Source organism: Hyla sarda, chromosome 8 (genome assembly GCF_029499605.1).
Source record: "Hyla sarda isolate aHylSar1 chromosome 8, aHylSar1.hap1, whole genome shotgun sequence".
NCBI lineage: Eukaryota > Metazoa > Chordata > Amphibia > Anura > Hylidae > Hyla > Hyla sarda.
Genome location: NC_079196.1, coordinates 113202796 through 113218565, shown reverse-complemented (window position 1 = coordinate 113218565; position 15770 = coordinate 113202796). Strand labels below are relative to the sequence as shown.

Below are 15770 nucleotides of genomic sequence, written 5' to 3'. Positions count from 1 at the left end.
ATGAGTTGCACTGACTGGTTTATGAACGTCTATTCATTTAGCGTTTTAATGACCATGTTTGCACACTGATTGGTGTAAAAAAATAAAATAAAACTAAATAATAATAATCTAGCACACCTGTGCAGGTTTGACATGACATGACAGGTAGCTGTCTTGTGGGTGGTGCTGAATCCTGTTAAATGACATGAGGGTCTCATGCCTATACACAAGGGTGTGTCATTGCTGTTGCTTGACCATGCATTGGTTTCTGTGGTCAGTGAATGATAAAAACAAAATTTACCATCCATTGATGGATGGAAATCCGCCATGAGGCATTTGTTTTTAGAAACTGCTGCTCACAACCAATGTTGCAATGGAGTGTCTCCAACTGCTGGTGGTATTGGAAAGGCATTAGTGCTATGACAGGGTCTGAAGAAGAAGAAGAAGAAGAAGAAGAAAGAAGACGGAAAAAAATATATATAAAAAGAAAAAGAGAGAGAGAGAGAGAGACTGACTTAGTGAGCGAGTGAGTGAGAGAGTGAGAGTGAGTGAGAGTGAATGAGTGAGTGAGTGATTGAGTGAGTGAGTGAGTGAGTGAGTGAGAACAAATGAGTTAAAGCAAGTGAGTGAGAGAGATCGAATGAATGAAAGTCTGAATGACAGAAAGAAAAAAGGATGAAGAAAGAAGCATGAAGAAAAAAAAAATGTATATGGAGTTGCTGACATGAGTGCAATCTACAAAGCCGTTGAGGCTGATCCTCATGGGAGGATTATTGCACCAGGACCCTTAGCACTTTTAAAATGCCATTCAATGCCACGGGCTAGATGTAACTGCAGATGACCATGTTGTGGTAGTTACCATGGATACCCAAGTGATGTGTGAGCTAACACATAGGCCCCAACAGATTCCAAGAAGGCCAGAATCACCAGCGGCACCACCATCGATTGTCAGGTCACCCGGATTCAGCAAATACCAGAGTCCAAAATGATGCAGGGTTTATACTGTTAATTTTCAGTTTATCGTTACAGTTGGTGTTATTCCATGTCGGAAGGGACGCAGCTACAGCCAGTGGGGGTAACTAGAGACAGGCAGGCAGCTATGTGCAACAAAGGTAGGGCGTGTTGTTTTCATATGCAGATCTGAAATATTGTCTTATATGCAAGAGGAGGAGTGATGGGGGTTCAGGCAAAAGCCAGGCTATGGATTGCATTGCTAAATGCTCCATCAGAGTGCAATGGTCGCCTGTCCTTTTTTTAAGTGATGATGTGGGTTTAGCCTGTGCTGTATGTATGTATGGGGTGGCTGACTGCCACCCACCCAGAAAGTGTATGGGAGGCTGGTTGGCTGCCAGCCTTCCTTCCATTCCTATGAGTAATGTGAGTGCTCATGAAGGGGACATGGTTGGGTCCACCCCTTTCCCGGTTATCCCCTCTAGGCCTTTTGGCTTAGATCAAGTGTAAAAAAAGAAAGGATCTTGCGACAGATCGCATCCTGAGGCATCGTTTTTTTTTGTGTGAATACTTGCACTTGGGTGACTTGTGAGCACATACTGATACATACGTTCCCTATCTGGGGACCATAAATTAAATGGATTTTTGAGAAAGGGAGCTGATTTGGAAGCTTGCTTCTGTCGCCCTATGCATTGACCCGATGTGGCAGTATCTTCGGGTAGTGAACAGTGCACCACCCCATTCCAGTGTTAAACAAGAAAGATTCTCATTTAATCCTCCGTGGGTGAGAATTTGAGTTTGAGAATTGGAGACCAAAATGATGAGTTGCACTGACTGGTTTATGAACGTCTATTCATTTAGCGTTTTAATGACCATGTTTGCACACTGATTGGTGTAAAAAAATAAAATAAAACTAAATAATAATAATCTAGCACACCTGTGCAGGTTTGACATGACATGACAGGTAGCTGTCTTGTGGGTGGTGCTGAATCCTGTTAAATGACATGAGGGTCTCATGCCTATACACAAGGGTGTGTCATTGCTGTTGCTTGACCATGCATTGGTTTCTGTGGTCAGTGAATGATAAAAACAAAATTTACCATCCATTGATGGATGGGAAATCCGCCATGAGGCATTTGTTTTTAGAAACTGCTGCTCACAACCAATGTTGCAATGGAGTGTCTCCATCTGCTGGTGGTATTGGAAAGGCATTAGTGCTATGACAGGGTCTGAAGAAGAAGAAGAAGAAGAAGAAGAAGAAGAAGACGGAAAAAAATATATATAAAAAGAAAAAGAGAGAGAGAGAGAGAGAGAGGACTGACTTAGTGAGCGAGTGAGTGAGAGAGTGAGAGTGAGTGAGAGTGAATGAGTGAGTGAGTGATTGAGTGAGTGAGTGAGTGAGTGAGAACAAATGAGTTAAAGCAAGTGAGTGAGAGAGATCGAATGAATGAAAGTCTGAATGACAGAAAGAAAAAAGGATGAAGAAAGAAGCATGAAGAAAAAAAAATGTATATGGAGTTGCTGACATGAGTGCAATCTACAAAGCCGTTGAGGCTGATCCTCATGGGAGGATTATTGCACCAGGACCCTTAGCACTTTTAAAATGCCATTCAATGCCACGGGCTAGATGTAAACTGCAGATGACCATGTTGTGGTAGTTACCATGGATACCCAAGTGATGTGTGAGCTAACACATAGGCCCAACAGATTCCAAGAAGGGCCAGAATCACCAGCGGCACCACCATCGATTGTCAGGTCACCCGGATTCAGCAAATACCAGAGTCCAAAATGATGCAGGTTTATACTGTTAATTTTCAGTTTATCGTTACAGTTGGTGTTATTCCCATGTCGGAAGGGACGCAGCTACAGCCAGTGGGGTAACTAGAGACAGGCAGGCAGCTATGTGCAACAAAGGTAGGCGTGTTGTTTTCATATGCAGATCTGAAATATTGTCCTATATGCAAGAGGAGGAGTGATGGGGGTTCAGGCAAAAGCCAGGCTATGGATTGCATTGCTAAATGCTCCATCAGAGTGCAATGGTCGCCTGTCCTTTTTTTAAGTGATGATGTGGGTTTAGCCTGTGCTGTATGTATGTATGGGTGGCTGACTGCCACCCACCCAGAAAGTGTATGGGAGGCTGGTTGGCTGCCAGCCTTCCTTCCATTCCTATGAGTAATGTGAGTGCTCATGAAGGGGACATGGTTGGGTCCACCCCTTTCCCGGTTATCCCCTCTAGGCCTTTTGGCTTAGATCAAGTGTAAAAAAGAAAGGATCTTGCGACAGATCGCATCCTGAGGCACGTTTTTTTTTGTGTGAATACTTGCACTTGGGTGACTTGTGAGCACATACTGATACATACGTTCCCTATCTGGGGACCATAAATTAAATGGATTTTTGAGAAAGGGAGCTGATTTGGAAGCTTGCTTCTGTCGCCCTATGCATTGACCCGATGTGGCAGTATCTTCGGGTAGTGAACAGTGCACCACCCCATTCCAAGTGTTAAACAAGAAAGATTCTCATTTAATCCTCCGTGGGTGAGAATTTGAGTTTGAGAATTGGAGACCAAAATGATGAGTTGCACTGACTGGTTTATGAACGTCTATTCATTTAGCGTTTTAATGACCATGTTTGCACACTGATTGGTGTAAAAAAATAAAATAAAACTAAATAATAATAATCTAGCACACCTGTGCAGGGTTTGACATGACATGACAGGTAGCTGTCTTGTGGGTGGTGCTGAATCCTGTTAAATGACATGAGGGTCTCATGCCTATACACAAGGGTGTGTCATTGCTGTTGCTTGACCATGCATTGGTTTCTGTGGTCAGTGAATGATAAAAACAAAATTTACCATCCATTGATGGATGGGAAATCCGCCATGAGGCATTTGTTTTTAGAAACTGCTGCTCACAACCAATGTTGCAATGGAGTGTCTCCATCTGCTGGTGGTATTGGAAAGGCATTAGTGCTATGACAGGGTCTGAAGAAGAAGAAGAAGAAGAAGAAGAAGAAGAAGAAGAAGAAGAAGAAGAAGACGGAAAAAAATATATATAAAAAGAAAAAGAGAGAGAGAGAGAGAGACTGACTTAGTGAGCGAGTGAGTGAGAGAGTGAGAGTGAGTGAGAGTGAATGAGTGAGTGAGTGAGTGATTGAGTGAGTGAGTGAGTGAGTGAGAACAAATGAGTTAAAGCAAGTGAGTGAGAGAGATCGAATGAATGAAAGTCTGAATGACAGAAAGAAAAAAGGATGAAGAAAGAAGCATGAAGAAAAAAAAAATGTATATGGAGTTGCTGACATGAGTGCAATCTACAAAGCCGTTGAGGCTGATCCTCATGGGAGGATTATTGCACCAGGACCCTTAGCACTTTTAAAATGCCATTCAATGCCACGGGCTAGATGTAAACTGCAGATGACCATGTTGTGGTAGTTACCATGGATACCCAAGTGATGTGTGAGCTAACACATAGGCCCAACAGATTCCAAGAAGGCCAGAATCACCAGCGGCACCACCATCGATTGTCAGGTCACCCGGATTCAGCAAATACCAGAGTCCAAAATGATGCAGGTTTATACTGTTAATTTTCAGTTTATCGTTACAGTTGGTGTTATTCCATGTCGGAAGGGACGCAGCTACAGCCAGTGGGGTAACTAGAGACAGGCAGGCAGCTATGTGCAACAAAGGTAGGCGTGTTGTTTTCATATGCAGATCTGAAATATTGTCTTATATGCAAGAGGAGGAGTGATGGGGGTTCAGGCAAAAGCCAGGCTATGGATTGCATTGCTAAATGCTCCATCAGAGTGCAATGGTCGCCTGTCCTTTTTTTAAGTGATGATGTGGGTTTAGCCTGTGCTGTATATATGTATGGGTGGCTGACTGCCACCCACCCAGAAAGTGTATGGGAGGCTGGTTGGCTGCCAGCCTTCCTTCCATTCCTATGAGTAATGTGAGTGCTCATGAAGGGGACATGGTTGGGTCCACCCCTTTCCCGGTTATCCCCTCTAGGCCTTTTGGCTTAGATCAAGTGTAAAAAAAGAAAGGATCTTGCGACAGATCGCATCCTGAGGCACGTTTTTTTTTGTGTGAATACTTGCACTTGGGTGACTTGTGAGCACATACTGATACATACGTTCCCTATCTGGGGGACCATAAATTAAATGGATTTTTGAGAAAGGGAGCTGATTTGGAAGCTTGCTTCTGTCGCCCTATGCATTGACCCGATGTGGCAGTATCTTCGGGTAGTGAACAGTGCACCACCCCATTCCAGTGTTAAACAAGAAAGATTCTCATTTAATCCTCCGTGGGTGAGAATTTGAGTTTGAGAATTGGAGACCAAAATGATGAGTTGCACTGACTGGTTTATGAACGTCTATTCATTTAGCGTTTTAATGACCATGTTTGCACACTGATTGGTGTAAAAAAATAAAATAAAACTAAATAATAATAATCTAGCACACCTGTGCAGGTTTGACATGACATGACAGGTAGCTGTCTTGTGGGTGGTGCTGAATCCTGTTAAATGACATGAGGGTCTCATGCCTATACACAAGGGGTGTGTCATTGCTGTTGCTTGACCATGCATTGGTTTCTGTGGTCAGTGAATGATAAAAACAAAATTTACCATCCATTGATGGATGGGAAATCCGCCATGAGGCATTTGTTTTTAGAAACTGCTGCTCACAACCAATGTTGCAATGGAGTGTCTCCATCTGCTGGTGGTATTGGAAAGGCATTAGTGCTATGACAGGGTCTGAAGAAGAAGAAGAAGAAGAAGAAGAAGAAGAAGACGGAAAAAAATATATATAAAAAGAAAAAGAGAGAGAGAGAGAGAGACTGACTTAGTGAGCGAGTGAGTGAGAGAGTGAGAGTGAGTGAGAGTGAATGAGTGAGTGAGTGATTGAGTGAGTGAGTGAGTGAGAACAAATGAGTTAAAGCAAGTGAGTGAGAGAGATCGAATGAATGAAAGTCTGAATGACAGAAAGAAAAAAGGATGAAGAAAGAAGCATGAAGAAAAAAAAATGTATATGGAGTTGCTGACATGAGTGCAATCTACAAAGCCGTTGAGGCTGATCCTCATGGGAGGATTATTGCACCAGGACCCTTAGCACTTTTAAAATGCCATTCAATGCCACGGGCTAGATGTAAACTGCAGATGACCATGTTGTGGTAGTTACCATGGATACCCAAGTGATGTGTGAGCTAACACATAGGCCCAACAGATTCCAAGAAGGCCAGAATCACCAGCGGCACCACCATCGATTGTCAGGTCACCCGGATTCAGCAAATACCAGAGTCCAAAATGATGCAGGTTTATACTGTTAATTTTCAGTTTATCGTTACAGTTGGTGTTATTCCATGTCGGAAGGGACGCAGCTACAGCCAGTGGGGTAACTAGAGACAGGCAGGCAGCTATGTGCAACAAAGGTAGGCGTGTTGTTTTCATATGCAGATCTGAAATATTGTCTTATATGCAAGAGGAGGAGTGATGGGGGTTCAGGCAAAAGCCAGGCTATGGATTGCATTGCTAAATGCTCCATCAGAGTGCAATGGTCGCCTGTCCTTTTTTTAAGTGATGATGTGGGTTTAGCCTGTGCTGTATGTATGTATGGGTGGCTGACTGCCACCCACCCAGAAAGTGTATGGGAGGCTGGTTGGCTGCCAGCCTTCCTTCCATTCCTATGAGTAATGTGAGTGCTCATGAAGGGGACATGGTTGGGTCCACCCCTTTCCCGGTTATCCCCTCTAGGCCTTTTGGCTTAGATCAAGTGTAAAAAAAGAAAGGATCTTGCGACAGATCGCATCCTGAGGCACGTTTTTTTTTTGTGTGAATACTTGCACTTGGGTGACTTGTGAGCACATACTGATACATACGTTCCCTATCTGGGGACCATAAATTAAATGGATTTTTGAGAAAGGGAGCTGATTTGGAAGCTTGCTTCTGTCGCCCTATGCATTGACCCGATGTGGCAGTATCTTCGGGTAGTGAACAGTGCACCACCCCATTCCAGTGTTAAACAAGAAAGATTCTCATTTAATCCTCCGTGGGTGAGAATTTGAGTTTGAGAATTGGAGACCAAAATGATGAGTTGCACTGACTGGTTTATGAACGTCTATTCATTTAGCGTTTTAATGACCATGTTTGCACACTGATTGGTGTAAAAAAATAAAATAAAACTAAATAATAATAATCTAGCACACCTGTGCAGGTTTGACATGACATGACAGGTAGCTGTCTTGTGGGTGGTGCTGAATCCTGTTAAATGACATGAGGGTCTCATGCCTATACACAAGGGTGTGTCATTGCTGTTGCTTGACCATGCATTGGTTTCTGTGGTCAGTGAATGATAAAAACAAAATTTACCATCCATTGATGGATGGGAAATCCGCCATGAGGCATTTGTTTTTAGAAACTGCTGCTCACAACCAATGTTGCAATGGAGTGTCTCCATCTGCTGGTGGTATTGGAAAGGCATTAGTGCTATGACAGGGTCTGAAGAAGAAGAAGAAGAAGAAGAAGAAGAAGAAGACGGAAAAAAATATATATAAAAAGAAAAAGAGAGAGAGAGAGAGACTGACTTAGTGAGCGAGTGAGTGAGAGAGTGAGAGTGAGTGAGAGTGAATGAGTGAGTGAGTGATTGAGTGAGTGAGTGAGTGAGTGAGAACAAATGAGTTAAAGCAAGTGAGTGAGAGAGATCGAATGAATGAAAGTCTGAATGACAGAAAGAAAAAAGGATGAAGAAAGAAGCATGAAGAAAAAAAAATGTATATGGAGTTGCTGACATGAGTGCAATCTACAAAGCCGTTGAGGCTGATCCTCATGGGAGGATTATTGCACCAGGACCCTTAGCACTTTTAAAATGCCATTCAATGCCACGGGCTAGATGTAAACTGCAGATGACCATGTTGTGGTAGTTACCATGGATACCCAAGTGATGTGTGAGCTAACACATAGGCCCAACAGATTCCAAGAAGGCCAGAATCACCAGCGGCACCACCATCGATTGTCAGGTCACCCGGATTCAGCAAATACCAGAGTCCAAAATGATGCAGGTTTATACTGTTAATTTTCAGTTTATCGTTACAGTTGGTGTTATTCCATGTCGGAAGGGACGCAGCTACAGCCAGTGGGGTAACTAGAGACAGGCAGGCAGCTATGTGCAACAAAGGTAGGCGTGTTGTTTTCATATGCAGATCTGAAATATTGTCTTATATGCAAGAGGAGGAGTGATGGGGGTTCAGGCAAAAGCCAGGCTATGGATTGCATTGCTAAATGCTCCATCAGAGTGCAATGGTCGCCTGTCCTTTTTTTAAGTGATGATGTGGGTTTAGCCTGTGCTGTATATATGTATGGGTGGCTGACTGCCACCCACCCAGAAAGTGTATGGGAGGCTGGTTGGCTGCCAGCCTTCCTTCCATTCCTATGAGTAATGTGAGTGCTCATGAAGGGGACATGGTTGGGTCCACCCCTTTCCCGGTTATCCCCTCTAGGCCTTTTGGCTTAGATCAAGTGTAAAAAAAAGAAAGGATCTTGCGACAGATCGCATGCTGAGGCACGTTTTTTTTTGTGTGAATACTTGCACTTGGGTGACTTGTGAGCACATACTGATACATACGTTCCCTATCTGGGGACCATAAATTAAATGGATTTTTGAGAAAGGGAGCTGATTTGGAAGCTTGCTTCTGTCGCCCTATGCATTGACCCGATGTGGCAGTATCTTCGGGTAGTGAACAGTGCACCACCCCATTCCAGTGTTAAACAAGAAAGATTCTCATTTAATCCTCCGTGGGTGAGAATTTGAGTTTGAGAATTGGAGACCAAAATGATGAGTTGCACTGACTGGTTTATGAACGTCTATTCATTTAGCGTTTTAATGACCATGTTTGCACACTGATTGGTGTAAAAAAATAAAATAAAACTAAATAATAATAATCTAGCACACCTGTGCAGGTTTGACATGACATGACAGGTAGCTGTCTTGTGGGTGGTGCTGAATCCTGTTAAATGACATGAGGGTCTCATGCCTATACACAAGGGTGTGTCATTGCTGTTGCTTGACCATGCATTGGTTTCTGTGGTCAGTGAATGATAAAAACAAAATTTACCATCCATTGATGGATGGGAAATCCGCCATGAGGCATTTGTTTTTAGAAACTGCTGCTCACAACCAATGTTGCAATGGAGTGTCTCCATCTGCTGGTGGTATTGGAAAGGCATTAGTGCTATGACAGGGTCTGAAGAAGAAGAAGAAGAAGAAGAAGAAGAAGAAGACGGAAAAAAATATATATAAAAAGAAAAAGAGAGAGAGAGAGAGAGACTGACTTAGTGAGCGAGTGAGTGAGAGAGTGAGAGTGAGTGAGAGTGAATGAGTGAGTGAGTGATTGAGTGAGTGAGTGAGTGAGTGAGAACAAATGAGTTAAAGCAAGTGAGTGAGAGAGATCGAATGAATGAAAGTCTGAATGACAGAAAGAAAAAAGGATGAAGAAAGAAGCATGAAGAAAAAAAAATGTATATGGAGTTGCTGACATGAGTGCAATCTACAAAGCCGTTGAGGCTGATCCTCATGGGAGGATTATTGCACCAGGACCCTTAGCACTTTTAAAATGCCATTCAATGCCACGGGCTAGATGTAAACTGCAGATGACCATGTTGTGGTAGTTACCATGGATACCCAAGTGATGTGTGAGCTAACACATAGGCCCAACAGATTCCAAGAAGGCCAGAATCACCAGCGGCACCACCATCGATTGTCAGGTCACCCGGATTCAGCAAATACCAGAGTCCAAAATGATGCAGGTTTATACTGTTAATTTTCAGTTTATCGTTACAGTTGGTGTTATTCCATGTCGGAAGGGACGCAGCTACAGCCAGTGGGGTAACTAGAGACAGGCAGGCAGCTATGTGCAACAAAGGTAGGCGTGTTGTTTTCATATGCAGATCTGAAATATTGTCTTATATGCAAGAGGAGGAGTGATGGGGGTTCAGGCAAAAGCCAGGCTATGGATTGCATTGCTAAATGCTCCATCAGAGTGCAATGGTCGCCTGTCCTTTTTTTAAGTGATGATGTGGGTTTAGCCTGTGCTGTATGTATGTATGGGTGGCTGACTGCCACCCACCCAGAAAGTGTATGGGAGGCTGGTTGGCTGCCAGCCTTCCTTCCATTCCTATGAGTAATGTGAGTGCTCATGAAGGGGACATGGTTGGGTCCACCCCTTTCCCGGTTATCCCCTCTAGGCCTTTTGGCTTAGATCAAGTGTAAAAAAAGAAAGGATCTTGCGACAGATCGCATCCTGAGGCACGTTTTTTTTTTTGTGTGAATACTTGCACTTGGGTGACTTGTGAGCACATACTGATACATACGTTCCCTATCTGGGGACCATAAATTAAATGGATTTTTGAGAAAGGGAGCTGATTTGGAAGCTTGCTTCTGTCGCCCTATGCATTGACCCGATGTGGCAGTATCTTCGGGTAGTGAACAGTGCACCACCCCATTCCAGTGTTAAACAAGAAAGATTCTCATTTAATCCTCCGTGGGTGAGAATTTGAGTTTGAGAATTGGAGACCAAAATGATGAGTTGCACTGACTGGTTTATGAACGTCTATTCATTTAGCGTTTTAATGACCATGTTTGCACACTGATTGGTGTAAAAAAATAAAATAAAACTAAATAATAATAATCTAGCACACCTGTGCAGGTTTGACATGACATGACAGGTAGCTGTCTTGTGGGTGGTGCTGAATCCTGTTAAATGACATGAGGGTCTCATGCCTATACACAAGGGTGTGTCATTGCTGTTGCTTGACCATGCATTGGTTTCTGTGGTCAGTGAATGATAAAAACAAAATTTACCATCCATTGATGGATGGGAAATCCGCCATGAGGCATTTGTTTTTAGAAACTGCTGCTCACAACCAATGTTGCAATGGAGTGTCTCCATCTGCTGGTGGTATTGGAAAGGCATTAGTGCTATGACAGGGTCTGAAGAAGAAGAAGAAGAAGAAGAAGAAGAAGAAGACGGAAAAAAATATATATAAAAAGAAAAAGAGAGAGAGAGAGAGAGACTGACTTAGTGAGCGAGTGAGTGAGAGAGTGAGAGTGAGTGAGAGTGAATGAGTGAGTGAGTGATTGAGTGAGTGAGTGAGTGAGTGAGAACAAATGAGTTAAAGCAAGTGAGTGAGAGAGATCGAATGAATGAAAGTCTGAATGACAGAAAGAAAAAAGGATGAAGAAAGAAGCATGAAGAAAAAAAAATGTATATGGAGTTGCTGACATGAGTGCAATCTACAAAGCCGTTGAGGCTGATCCTCATGGGAGGATTATTGCACCAGGACCCTTAGCACTTTTAAAATGCCATTCAATGCCACGGGCTAGATGTAAACTGCAGATGACCATGTTGTGGTAGTTACCATGGATACCCAAGTGATGTGTGAGCTAACACATAGGCCCAACAGATTCCAAGAAGGCCAGAATCACCAGCGGCACCACCATCGATTGTCAGGTCACCCGGATTCAGCAAATACCAGAGTCCAAAATGATGCAGGTTTATACTGTTAATTTTCAGTTTATCGTTACAGTTGGTGTTATTCCATGTCGGAAGGGACGCAGCTACAGCCAGTGGGGTAACTAGAGACAGGCAGGCAGCTATGTGCAACAAAGGTAGGCGTGTTGTTTTCATATGCAGATCTGAAATATTGTCTTATATGCAAGAGGAGGAGTGATGGGGGTTCAGGCAAAAGCCAGGCTATGGATTGCATTGCTAAATGCTCCATCAGAGTGCAATGGTCGCCTGTCCTTTTTTTAAGTGATGATGTGGGTTTAGCCTGTGCTGTATGTATGTATGGGTGGCTGACTGCCACCCACCCAGAAAGTGTATGGGAGGCTGGTTGGCTGCCAGCCTTCCTTCCATTCCTATGAGTAATGTGAGTGCTCATGAAGGGGACATGGTTGGGTCCACCCCTTTCCCGGTTATCCCCTCTAGGCCTTTTGGCTTAGATCAAGTGTAAAAAAAGAAAGGATCTTGCGACAGATCGCATCCTGAGGCACGTTTTTTTTTTGTGTGAATACTTGCACTTGGGTGACTTGTGAGCACATACTGATACATACGTTCCCTATCTGGGGACCATAAATTAAATGGATTTTTGAGAAAGGGAGCTGATTTGGAAGCTTGCTTCTGTCGCCCTATGCATTGACCCGATGTGGCAGTATCTTCGGGTAGTGAACAGTGCACCACCCCATTCCAGTGTTAAACAAGAAAGATTCTCATTTAATCCTCCGTGGGTGAGAATTTGAGTTTGAGAATTGGAGACCAAAATGATGAGTTGCACTGACTGGTTTATGAACGTCTATTCATTTAGCGTTTTAATGACCATGTTTGCACACTGATTGGTGTAAAAAAATAAAATAAAACTAAATAATAATAATCTAGCACACCTGTGCAGGTTTGACATGACATGACAGGTAGCTGTCTTGTGGGTGGTGCTGAATCCTGTTAAATGACATGAGGGTCTCATGCCTATACACAAGGGTGTGTCATTGCTGTTGCTTGACCATGCATTGGTTTCTGTGGTCAGTGAATGATAAAAACAAAATTTACCATCCATTGATGGATGGGAAATCCGCCATGAGGCATTTGTTTTTAGAAACTGCTGCTCACAACCAATGTTGCAATGGAGTGTCTCCATCTGCTGGTGGTATTGGAAAGGCATTAGTGCTATGACAGGGTCTGAAGAAGAAGAAGAAGAAGAAGAAGAAGAAGACGGAAAAAAATATATATAAAAAGAAAAAGAGAGAGAGAGAGAGACTGACTTAGTGAGCGAGTGAGTGAGAGAGTGAGAGTGAGTGAGAGTGAATGAGTGAGTGAGTGATTGAGTGAGTGAGTGAGTGAGTGAGAACAAATGAGTTAAAGCAAGTGAGTGAGAGAGATCGAATGAATGAAAGTCTGAATGACAGAAAGAAAAAAGGATGAAGAAAGAAGCATGAAGAAAAAAAAATGTATATGGAGTTGCTGACATGAGTGCAATCTACAAAGCCGTTGAGGCTGATCCTCATGGGAGGATTATTGCACCAGGACCCTTAGCACTTTTAAAATGCCATTCAATGCCACGGGCTAGATGTAAACTGCAGATGACCATGTTGTGGTAGTTACCATGGATACCCAAGTGATGTGTGAGCTAACACATAGGCCCAACAGATTCCAAGAAGGCCAGAATCACCAGCGGCACCACCATCGATTGTCAGGTCACCCGGATTCAGCAAATACCAGAGTCCAAAATGATGCAGGTTTATACTGTTAATTTTCAGTTTATCGTTACAGTTGGTGTTATTCCATGTCGGAAGGGACGCAGCTACAGCCAGTGGGGTAACTAGAGACAGGCAGGCAGCTATGTGCAACAAAGGTAGGCGTGTTGTTTTCATATGCAGATCTGAAATATTGTCTTATATGCAAGAGGAGGAGTGATGGGGGTTCAGGCAAAAGCCAGGCTATGGATTGCATTGCTAAATGCTCCATCAGAGTGCAATGGTCGCCTGTCCTTTTTTTAAGTGATGATGTGGGTTTAGCCTGTGCTGTATGTATGTATGGGTGGCTGACTGCCACCCACCCAGAAAGTGTATGGGAGGCTGGTTGGCTGCCAGCCTTCCTTCCATTCCTATGAGTAATGTGAGTGCTCATGAAGGGGACATGGTTGGGTCCACCCCTTTCCCGGTTATCCCCTCTAGGCCTTTTGGCTTAGATCAAGTGTAAAAAAAGAAAGGATCTTGCGACAGATCGCATCCTGAGGCACGTTTTTTTTTGTGTGAATACTTGCACTTGGGTGACTTGTGAGCACATACTGATACATACGTTCCCTATCTGGGGACCATAAATTAAATGGATTTTTGAGAAAGGGAGCTGATTTGGAAGCTTGCTTCTGTCGCCCTATGCATTGACCCGATGTGGCAGTATCTTCGGGTAGTGAACAGTGCACCACCCCATTCCAGTGTTAAACAAGAAAGATTCTCATTTAATCCTCCGTGGGTGAGAATTTGAGTTTGAGAATTGGAGACCAAAATGATGAGTTGCACTGACTGGTTTATGAACGTCTATTCATTTAGCGTTTTAATGACCATGTTTGCACACTGATTGGTGTAAAAAAATAAAATAAAACTAAATAATAATAATCTAGCACACCTGTGCAGGTTTGACATGACATGACAGGTAGCTGTCTTGTGGGTGGTGCTGAATCCTGTTAAATGACATGAGGGTCTCATGCCTATACACAAGGGTGTGTCATTGCTGTTGCTTGACCATGCATTGGTTTCTGTGGTCAGTGAATGATAAAAACAAAATTTACCATCCATTGATGGATGGGAAATCCGCCATGAGGCATTTGTTTTTAGAAACTGCTGCTCACAACCAATGTTGCAATGGAGTGTCTCCATCTGCTGGTGGTATTGGAAAGGCATTAGTGCTATGACAGGGTCTGAAGAAGAAGAAGAAGAAGAAGAAGAAGAAGAAGAAGACGGAAAAAAATATATATAAAAAGAAAAAGAGAGAGAGAGAGAGAGACTGACTTAGTGAGCGAGTGAGTGAGAGAGTGAGAGTCAGTGAGAGTGAATGAGTGAGTGAGTGATTGAGTGAGTGAGTGAGTGAGTGAGAACAAATGAGTTAAAGCAAGTGAGTGAGAGAGATCGAATGAATGAAAGTCTGAATGACAGAAAGAAAAAAGGATGAAGAAAGAAGCATGAAGAAAAAAAATGTATATGGAGTTGCTGACATGAGTGCAATCTACAAAGCCGTTGAGGCTGATCCTCATGGGAGGATTATTGCACCAGGACCCTTAGCACTTTTAAAATGCCATTCAATGCCACGGGCTAGATGTAAACTGCAGATGACCATGTTGTGGTAGTTACCATGGATACCCAAGTGATGTGTGAGCTAACACATAGGCCCAACAGATTCCAAGAAGGCCAGAATCACCAGCGGCACCACCATCGATTGTCAGGTCACCCGGATTCAGCAAATACCAGAGTCCAAAATGATGCAGGTTTATACTGTTAATTTTCAGTTTATCGTTACAGTTGGTGTTATTCCATGTCGGAAGGGACGCAGCTACAGCCAGTGGGGTAACTAGAGACAGGCAGGCAGCTATGTGCAACAAAGGTAGGCGTGTTGTTTTCATATGCAGATCTGAAATATTGTCTTATATGCAAGAGGAGGAGTGATGGGGGTTCAGGCAAAAGCCAGGCTATGGATTGCATTGCTAAATGCTCCATCAGAGTGCAATGGTCGCCTGTCCTTTTTTTAAGTGATGATGTGGGTTTAGCCTGTGCTGTATGTATGTATGGGTGGCTGACTGCCACCCACCCAGAAAGTGTATGGGAGGCTGGTTGGCTGCCAGCCTTCCTTCCATTCCTATGAGTAATGTGAGTGCTCATGAAGGGGACATGGTTGGGTCCACCCCTTTCCCGGTTATCCCCTCTAGGCCTTTTGGCTTAGATCAAGTGTAAAAAAAGAAAGGATCTTGCGACAGATCGCATCCTGAGGCACGTTTTTTTTTGTGTGAATACTTGCACTTGGGTGACTTGTGAGCACATACTGATACATACGTTCCCTATCTGGGGACCATAAATTAAATGGATTTTTGAGAAAGGGAGCTGATTTGGAAGCTTGCTTCTGTCGCCCTATGCATTGACCCGATGTGGCAGTATCTTCGGGTAGTGAACAGTGCACCACCCCATTCCAGTGTTAAACAAGAAAGATTCTCATTTAATCCTCCGTGGGTGAGAATTTGAGTTTGAGAATTGGAGACCAAAATGATGAGTTGCACTGACTGGTTTATGAACGTCTATTCATTTAGCGTTTT

General features: G+C 43.4%; 9 pseudogenes; all 9 read left to right on the top strand.

Moving 5' to 3' along the window:
- The first annotated feature begins 1404 nt into the window (after positions 1-1404).
- LOC130288207 (U2 spliceosomal RNA) lies at positions 1405-1669 on the top strand (annotated as a pseudogene).
- A 1486-nt stretch (positions 1670-3155) lies between these two features.
- LOC130288080 (U2 spliceosomal RNA) lies at positions 3156-3418 on the top strand (annotated as a pseudogene).
- Positions 3419-4922: 1504 nt separating this feature from the next.
- LOC130289390 (U2 spliceosomal RNA) lies at positions 4923-5187 on the top strand (annotated as a pseudogene).
- A 1476-nt stretch (positions 5188-6663) lies between these two features.
- LOC130287908 (U2 spliceosomal RNA) lies at positions 6664-6928 on the top strand (annotated as a pseudogene).
- A 1477-nt stretch (positions 6929-8405) lies between these two features.
- Positions 8406-8670, top strand: LOC130288613 (U2 spliceosomal RNA; annotated as a pseudogene).
- Positions 8671-10149: 1479 nt separating this feature from the next.
- Positions 10150-10415, top strand: LOC130288268 (U2 spliceosomal RNA; annotated as a pseudogene).
- A 1479-nt stretch (positions 10416-11894) lies between these two features.
- LOC130287907 (U2 spliceosomal RNA) lies at positions 11895-12159 on the top strand (annotated as a pseudogene).
- A 1474-nt stretch (positions 12160-13633) lies between these two features.
- On the top strand, positions 13634-13897 carry LOC130286135 (U2 spliceosomal RNA; annotated as a pseudogene).
- Positions 13898-15378: 1481 nt separating this feature from the next.
- On the top strand, positions 15379-15642 carry LOC130286134 (U2 spliceosomal RNA; annotated as a pseudogene).
- Positions 15643-15770: the final 128 nt, after the last annotated feature.